Source organism: Ictidomys tridecemlineatus, chromosome 9 (genome assembly GCF_052094955.1).
Source record: "Ictidomys tridecemlineatus isolate mIctTri1 chromosome 9, mIctTri1.hap1, whole genome shotgun sequence".
Classification (NCBI taxonomy): domain Eukaryota; kingdom Metazoa; phylum Chordata; class Mammalia; order Rodentia; family Sciuridae; genus Ictidomys; species Ictidomys tridecemlineatus.
In genome coordinates, this window is record NC_135485.1 from 70,437,643 (window position 1) to 70,446,521 (window position 8,879).

Consider the following 8,879-nt stretch of genomic DNA (forward strand, 5'->3'; position numbering starts at 1 on the left):
GGGAAGGTGATAGGAAAGATGGTGAAATGAGTTAGACATCATTACCCTAAGTACATATATGAAGACACGAATGATGTGAAAATAGTTTGTGTACAATCAGTGACTTGAAAAATCGTGCTCTATATGTACAATATGAAAGGAATTACATTCTGCCATCATGTATAACAAATTAGAATAAATAAATAATTTAATTTTTAAAAAAGGTCATGCACATACTTGATATCTGATAGTATCTTTTTCTCAGTTATTTTCTGTTTAAACAGGAAGCCTCTCTTCTCTTTTACATGATAACAGATGTTGTAGAAACATAATACAGGCCCTTTCTGGTCACTGGAGGTGGTCCCAAGGAAGCCATCATAGTTTACTGGGAGTAAGTCAATTGAAAATGAGTCCTTATTGGCAGACATTTGCAGAGTTATGTTTTTCTGTAGAGGGAAAACCAATAGTAAGTTGATAGTTCAGGTAATCAAGATTTTAAACACCAGATAAGAACACATTTAAACCAAGCATCTTCTAAACTGTGCTGCAGTGAGTAGGTTCTTTCCCAAAGAACAGCCCACATGATTGTAATAATAACAACATTAGAACCTATAATCAGAAGCAGATACAAATTAGAATACTGGCATTCCAGTTAAATATCACATTCCCAAATTCAGGGGTCCTAAAAAGTAAGAATTATGAAAATTATGCAAAACCCAGAAAGGAAGTAAAAGGCAGATGATAGTTATATCTTGTCTGACTTGAAATTCACACTATGATACAACTTCAGGGATAGCCTACATGATCATCATGCAGCTCCTGTAATTTTTTAATATTGGAGTTTATAATATTTTGACTACAAAAAGAGCTTAGTATAGCACTCAGGAGCTGGAAAGATTTTTCTGAATTTATAGTTTCAACTTGTACATCTCTGGTTGTTGCGCACCTTCAATTATCTAAAACGGTAAACTCCAACATTGTTTTGTACTGACATTATTATTTATTTAATGGGCAAACATATGGAAACAATTAAGTAAATCAAATGAATAGTTAAACAGCTCAAGGCCTTAAAGAAAAATTGAATATTAAGTTAATGTGAAGTGAAAAATGTTTCATTGGAGAGTTACAAAAGGCTCCTTAAATCAATTCAGAATAAGACTTAATGCTGAACTGAGATTGTTAAATAGGTTTGAAATACTAACTGCAGTAATTAGAGTTTTCATTTGTGAAATCCAAAATCATCCATGAAGAACTTTCTCTTGACCTATGGAGGACAGCTTCTCCATCCTCCTGAGAACAACCATTAAAGCAGATAGAACATGAGAATGAGCATGTGAAAAGTCTCTGATGAGAGCAACAAAGCCACAGGAGTGGAGAAACCAAAATCCCAGAAAGTAGGAAGAGCACTGAGCAATCCCAGCACCTCATGCCTTTTCCTCTCCAGGTATTTGGAAATGCAAACTTTATACACAAAGGGGCAACATTGGGATCAGGCAGGAAAAGGTTGCTAGAGGCATCTTCCAGAAGCCCTTAATACATCTGAGCAAATATCTCAGCAGTCTTTAAGCCAGGGAGACCTCTGGGTCTGTAGAGGTGATGAGGTTCCCTAAGAACCTAAGCTTTTAGTGATCCCAGAAGCATTATTGCCTGGGAATAAGGGAAAACCCAAAATAGACCATTCTCTGCTTAATCGGGGTCATCTGCTCAGACATTGCTAGAAGAAAGTTAAATCCACTTTCAAAGAAGATATCAGCCAAGTGTGCTGGCACACACTTGTAATTATGGGATTCAGGAGGCTGAGGCAGAAGATCATAAGTTTAAGACAGCCTCAGCAAATTAGTGAGGCCCTAGGCAATATAGTGAGATGCTGTCTCAAAATAAATAAATAAATAGGGTGTGGATGTGGTTCAATAGGTAAGAATCCTGGATTTAATCCCTGGTAACAAATGCCAAAAAAGATCATTGCACAAACTTTTAATCTAAAATTCCCAGGCATGCCAGAATATAGGAGCTAAAGTTCCAAATCAGAATATAAAGGAAGACCCACAGGTGAAACACAGTGGAGTTATCAAACACTGACATTAAAACCATTTATTAATATGTTCAGGAAAACATAGGTTATCACCAAATAACCAGACATTAAAAAAGTAAATTAAAAACTCCAGTTAGATGTGATGATCAAATCACTATAACGAGGTACAAAGGGGACTCAGGTAGAACAAATGGTCAGGAAAGTGCACTCCAATGAGACTGTTGAGCTGTCACTGAGGGAGGCCATCTGGAGGAGCAGTGCTGAGCTGAGCATGGATGTATAAAACCAGCAAAGAGGCCAGAGGGCCTGGTGTGTGATGGAGGGCAAGAAGAGAGGAGCTAAGGTCAGAGGAAGGACAGATGAAGCAGAGCACATAAGTAATTTGACTTGGACTAGAAATGAGAATGAGAGGTACCAGGAAGTTCTGGGTAAAGGAATGGCATGATTTAACTATTTTTACCACTCTGACTTTTATCAGAGATAGGGATAGAGCAATGAGATCATATGAGAGGCTACTGTTATAATCCAAGAGCCAGGGGACACTGTTATGAACCCTCCTCTGTCATAAGATCTTAGAAGTCTTCTTTCTCTCTCTATGTGTGCTGCCACAGTACAATACCACTCAAGAACTCCAAGAACAGAAAGAGCACCAGGTTTATCACACACAACATACCAAGAACACACCACCTGAAGAACTCTCTCCTGGCCCAATAGAAAATGGAGGTGTGGATGGGAAAAGCACAGAACTTCAAGAGGAGGAGAACCTCATTTACCAGCAAGGACCCAACCAAACAGAGGATTTGTAAGGGTTCCTTATGAACTTAACTTGTTCCAAACTATCCCAGCCCATGATCAATTTGGGGACTTAAAAAAGGGGGTAGGAATGTGGCTCAGTGGAAGAGTGCTTGTCTCTCATGCATGAGGCCCTGAGTTCAATTCCCATCACCAACACAAAATAGAAATTAAAAAAAATACAATACATAATAAAGATTGATGTTATGGCCCTTAGAAACTAGAGAAAAACTCATGTAAATGTAAAAGGAAACCCCTTTGTATTCAAATAAGAGGAGTAGGTAACAAGACCTAGATGAGGGGGTATCTGAGGCATCACTGGCAGATGCCCTGGGAAGTCCTCACCTTTTGTCTTCTTTCTGCATCAAGCTGATGCCAACCTACTGGCATAATCTTTAGACCTTCTTTGGCTCCTCTCATTCAGTGCTTCCTCTTTCTTTGAAAAATTTTCATCTCCCCTCACCAGTGGGAGATTACAAGACTTGTTACCTTCTAGAAACATCTATTTTACCTTCTACATGGATTGAATTGTATTACCTAATGCTAACTGAGCCTAAGAACTAAATTCCAGCCAAACCCTGCTCTAAATAGCAGCAAGGTCTTCTCCAGTCACAAATCCAAGAAATTGAGGTAGTGATCCATAAAGTATAGGAAAACTGGTTCAACAGCTTCCTTGATGAAGTAGAAACTTCATTCCCTTCTTGTTAAAACAAACTTAACCATAGATGGGAGCAGAAGGTAGAATGGCGATTTTTCTCTGTACTTATCACACCCATTTTTAGCTTAAATGACTGCTATACCACTAACTTTAAATATGAACCCCTGAATATTTTCTCTCTATAAATAAATTTACTGGGTAACTCAAACTCAGGGATCTACTCTTCGTAGCCTCCTAGTGAGTGGAGAGAAGGAGTACTCATTTGTATGGGTTTTGTAGGATTATGATGCATGACTGACTTTGAATATATATTAATATTAATAGCAATATATATTAGTAACCACAGAAGTGTACATTAAGTAGGAGAGATATACAGTATAAGAATAAAATTATACAAGACATTATTGAAAAAGAAGAAATTATGGGAACATAATCATCTAGCCATCAATTTTTGGTTCACATTCTGAAGTGAACTCAGCATTCATTATTTAAAGAACAGATGAGGATCTCGTAGGTCTAGAGAGCCTATAGACACAGGTAGGGAGATCATTTGGGCTCTTTCATTTTCATTGAAACCTTTCTTCCTACCCCAGAGTATATGGTTCATTTTTAACATAATATATATCTTCCTCCCTCCTTGATCCTGTCTTCAACTGCTACCAAACTCATATCAAAAACTGTCAGCATACTCTTTGAAGACAGAGATAAACCAATTACCCTCATCTTATAGTTGCACATTGTAGATGTGTAAGAAAATGTCACTCCAAACACTTACCTATGTTTAATTAGTGTGGGTCAATTGAAAAATATATACATATATTTTTTAAACTAATGACAAACCCATTTATAGACTATTTAAAGAACAGGATGCCCACCCATCCCTCTATAAAATCCAGGTTTATTCCCAAATAAGATCCAGCCATCAACAATAGCATGTGAGACCACAGGGTCTTATCATTCAAGTGAGTCATATAACACTTAGAGTAAGGACAGTTACAACTACAAAAATCCTCCTTAGGAAGTGCCCTTAGAACATACACTACTGCATACATATGGATCGCACTGAGGGTGCTCTCCATTGCCATTCCTCTGTCTCTACTGCATGCCTAGGTCACACACACACACACACACACACACACACACACACACACACACACACAAAACATATTGCTCAAAAATAACTGCCATGAAAACAGACCACAGATCAATGGTACAGAGTAGAAGACTCATAAACAAAACCATTCAGAAATACTCAAATAATCTTTTTAGACAAAGATGCAGAAAACATGCATGGGAGCATGGACAGTCTTTTTAAAAAATGGTGCTTGGAAAGCAGGTTATCCATATATAGAAGAATGAATATACAGTAGAATGGATATAGAAGCATGAAAATGAAACAACATTCTGTCTTTATGTACACACAAAATGCAACAAAAATGGAGGAAAAAAGTTTTAAAATAATAAAAAGTAAACACCAGGAAAAGCTTTTCTCATTAACCAGCTTCAGAGGGAATGACTGATCATTCTCTCTCTCTAATGGCCTTCAGGATCCACATTTTTATGTACAGAGGGCCTTTCAGTTCACCTGTGTCTATTGCAATATGCTCCCTCAGGCAATGTTCTACTCTAGGTGGTAGTTTACTTTATCTTTCACATGCTCACTTCAAATGCTTCATTGGTGCCTAATGATATTAATTTCAGAAATAGGTTTGCACACATGTGTTTGTATTTTAATACATGTTATGTAAATTAATGTGTTCCCTAAGTGAACTCCTGAATAATGTCCAGGACCCTGGAACAAATAAGCCCAATAAACACACTTGTTGCTATGAATCTGTATATTTTTCTGAAAAAGGAATGAGTAAACAATTTATATATATATAAACATATTGCTTTGTGTACACAAACATTTTAAAACTTATCTACAATTTAGTTTTTGGGCTGAATTTTTTGCATCATTTGAATGTTTTCAGTATTGTTTTTAGTAAGTATTGTAAATAGTTGGTTCATTTTTACATTTAATCATCAAAACTAAAATATTTCCATAAAAATTCTGAAAGAGACCTCAAGAACTCTGTAGCAAACTACCCAAATTGATGAGAAAAGTAACCTGGGAATAAGAAAAATAATTGCTTTGCCAATCCCTTTAAAGTATTAATGCTAATAAATATTTCCTCCACCAGCAGTAATTCCCATGCTCAGGAAAGTTTTCCTTCTTCAATATAAACTCTCCTTATCTTCACACATTTGAGAACAGGCAAGAGTTTTATCTTAACTGACTTGTGCAGGCTGGACTCCCTACCAGACCCAGAATCAGTTGTGCTGCCACATCATTTTGTGAAAAAAATTCTGTATGGACTGTTTTTATTTCCTACTCTCAAATCAAACTGCTAAGGGTACAAACTCAGCCATGTCATTTAAGCAATGTGCTCTTTTTTTTTTTTTTTTTTTTTTTTTTTTTTTTTAGAGAGAGAGAGAGTTGTAGATGGACACAACACAATGTCTTTATTTATTTTTAAAGAGAGAGAATTTTTTTAATATTTATTTTTTAGTTTTTGGTGAACACAACATCTTTATTTTATTTGTATGTGGAGCTGAGGATCAAACCCAGTGCCCCGGGCATGCCAGGCGAGCACGCTACTGCTTGAGCCACATCCCCAGCCCCAGTGTGCTCTTTTCTAAAAAAAAAAAAAAAAATACCTATCCACCTTTCCTGGCATACAAACTTGTTCACTTAATAGTAGTTCAAATGACCAAGGGCACACATAGCATAAAACTCGTGGATATAAAGCACAGAGATGGAGGTCAAAGGGAGTCAGCTTGAACTTCCATACAGGCCATGAAACATCAGCTTCTAGTCCACAAGGCCACCAAGCATCTGTACTACTGTAGAAGTCCTCAAGCATTTTCCCCCAGTCCCCTGGCTCCTTTCCTCTGCCTTCCTTTCCCTCCCTCCCCAGTGGAAGACTGAGTGCTTCCCCTCCCTCCTGCACTCTGATGAAGCTGTCTGTGGGGTTGAGGACAGTGCCCACAGCCTCCACTGATCCCTTCCCAGATGGAGATGACCCCACCACTCCCTCTACCCAGAGGAGAAACACTCACCTAGTGGGAAGGTGCTAGTAGCCTCTCTCAGGGCTGTGGGCAGAAAACTGGACCTCTAGGAGATAGCTTGGATTGGACTTTGGTACAGGAGACTCAGGCTGTGGGGCTAGCATGCCCACGGCCACCTCTCCCTAAAGTTGCATTCCCTGGGCCAGGGCGGGGGCAGAAGGCAAAAGGTGTGGCACCAACTGATAGACTGTGGTAAGCCTCTGTTTTCAAGGCACCAAACCTCAGGGACCACTGCCCCCCTGCGGAGTCCAGTTCATGGAGAAGACTGTCCCTGGCCTCACAGGGACAAACCAAAATCTCCACCTCTGGTGCTTCAAAGGAACAGAAGCAATTCACTCTGGTGGGTACTTCCGAGGCTGATGGACACCTCATGTGACCGGATGGGTTTTGCACTTTTGTTCTCACTGTCCCTGAACACTAGGAGTTCTGACACCTAGGCTTTTCCTCTCACTCTTCACCCATCCCAAGGGCAAGAGGTGATTTCTGGTCAATGAGTTTTGGACAAATTAGATGGTTGTGTCCCAGGGCCCAATACATCAGGAACTGAATCTAAAGAGATGAAGGGTTTGAATGAAAGTATTCCTGTGGATGGTTTCAATGTTTTCACACTGCTGAAATGACTATTTCTCTGCATTAGTTTGAGACAGGAAACCCTAGAAAGTGATAGCATGGGTTCAGGAGAAGCTCTGGTTATCAGGTTCTGTGAGCAAGTACTGCCATCCCAGCATTCAACCCCTGCCTCTGGTCTCAGAAAGCAGCACCTGCATGTGGTCAAAATTTTCTATTTGCAGTTTACAAAGAAAAACTATGGTGTTATGCTGTTGACCTCAAAAGTTATTGTTAATATTGTGTCTTATTCAGGAAAATCAGGCATGAAGGGAAGGTAAGAAAATTGACAGTACATAATTTTTAGAATATCAGAGGTACTATATTGGAGACTTAAAGAACTTCAAGTATATGTCCATGATGAACACAAACATTTTCATGAATTTTTTTTTTTTTTTTTTTTTTTTTTTTTTTTTTTTTTTTTTTTTTTTAGGATTCATTCTGTCACTGGGAAGACTCATATAGAAATACATTTATTCAGGTTTCATTTTAAACCAAAATTAGGATAATATTCGTAGTTGGATCTTAATGAATATTGTGGTATTGGCATTCTCTGAAAGCAACTCAAAGAAAGTATAAACATACAAAAAAGGAGAAAGAAAATGTGATTTTGAGACAAAACATAAATAACAGAAACAGGATATTAGGTTGTATAAGGTATTTTGGAATTTATATAAATAAAAGAATTCAGAGTGCTGGGGATGAAGTTCAGTGATAGATCACAGCCTAGATTTGCTTCCTGCACACACATAAAGTAGTAAATAAATAAATTCAAAATATATACCAAAACTGTTATGTAGAAAATACTTGAATGAAAATAATGAAATAGTGCTTGCTTCAGCAGCACATATACTAAGATTGGAATGATACAGAGAAGATTAGCATGGCCCCTGCGCAAGGATGACACACAAATTCATGAAGCGTTCCATATTTTTCATGGAAGGCAGACCACGCAACCGGAGAAGGGGCCCAGCGGCCCGCCTGCGCGGTAGGCAGACCACCCCAACTGGAGGCAGGGCCCAGCCGCCCGCCCTTGTGGTCACTGGACCGAGCTCTGGACAAACATAAGGTCTCCCCAACACCCCCCACCTTATCAAACACCTTACAAGAAAAACTGATAGAACTCATCTTGGAAAATCCCACCAACCCTTAAAATCCACCAACTGGTGGGCGTGGCTACCAGCTTGGTTCTGTGGCGGATCAGGCGCCTGGTTTACATCTCAGAGAATAAGAGTAGAGAGGCCACAGGAAGCTCAAGTCCTCTCACACTGGCTACCTCCACCACCCTGAACCCAGAGACTCAAGCTAGGAATAGACAACACCACCTACTGGAAGAAAAGAAAACAGAATTCTGAGAGACATTTTCTTTTTCTTTTCTTTCTTTCTCTTCTTTCTCTTTTCATCCATTCATCCAGTCTCCTCTACCCTTCCCCCTCTGGCCCTCACAACCTCAACATATGTGAAACCAGGAATTGTGCATGAAAAATATCTTTAACAACTGAATCACCAGAATAATATAATAGAGAGGAATTGCATATGCCCCACCTCCCTCCTCCCCTTTATTTCTTTTCGTTTTTCTCTTATTTTCTTTTTCCCACTTTCTCTTATCTCTTTCTTTCCTTTTTTTTTCTCCTTCTTATTCCCTCTATCCCACTTGCAAACCCCTAAATTTTACTATTTATAAGTAAGGTAATCTTATAA

General features: G+C 38.7%; 1 non-coding gene across 1 annotated transcript; it reads left to right on the forward strand.

Annotated features, from left to right (window-relative positions):
- The first annotated feature begins 8,006 nt into the window (after window positions 1-8,006).
- LOC120892450 (U6 spliceosomal RNA) lies at window positions 8,007-8,113 on the forward strand. Its single transcript, XR_005737174.2, has one exon. It is a non-coding gene; the product is annotated as a U6 spliceosomal RNA (small nuclear RNA).
- Window positions 8,114-8,879: the final 766 nt, after the last annotated feature.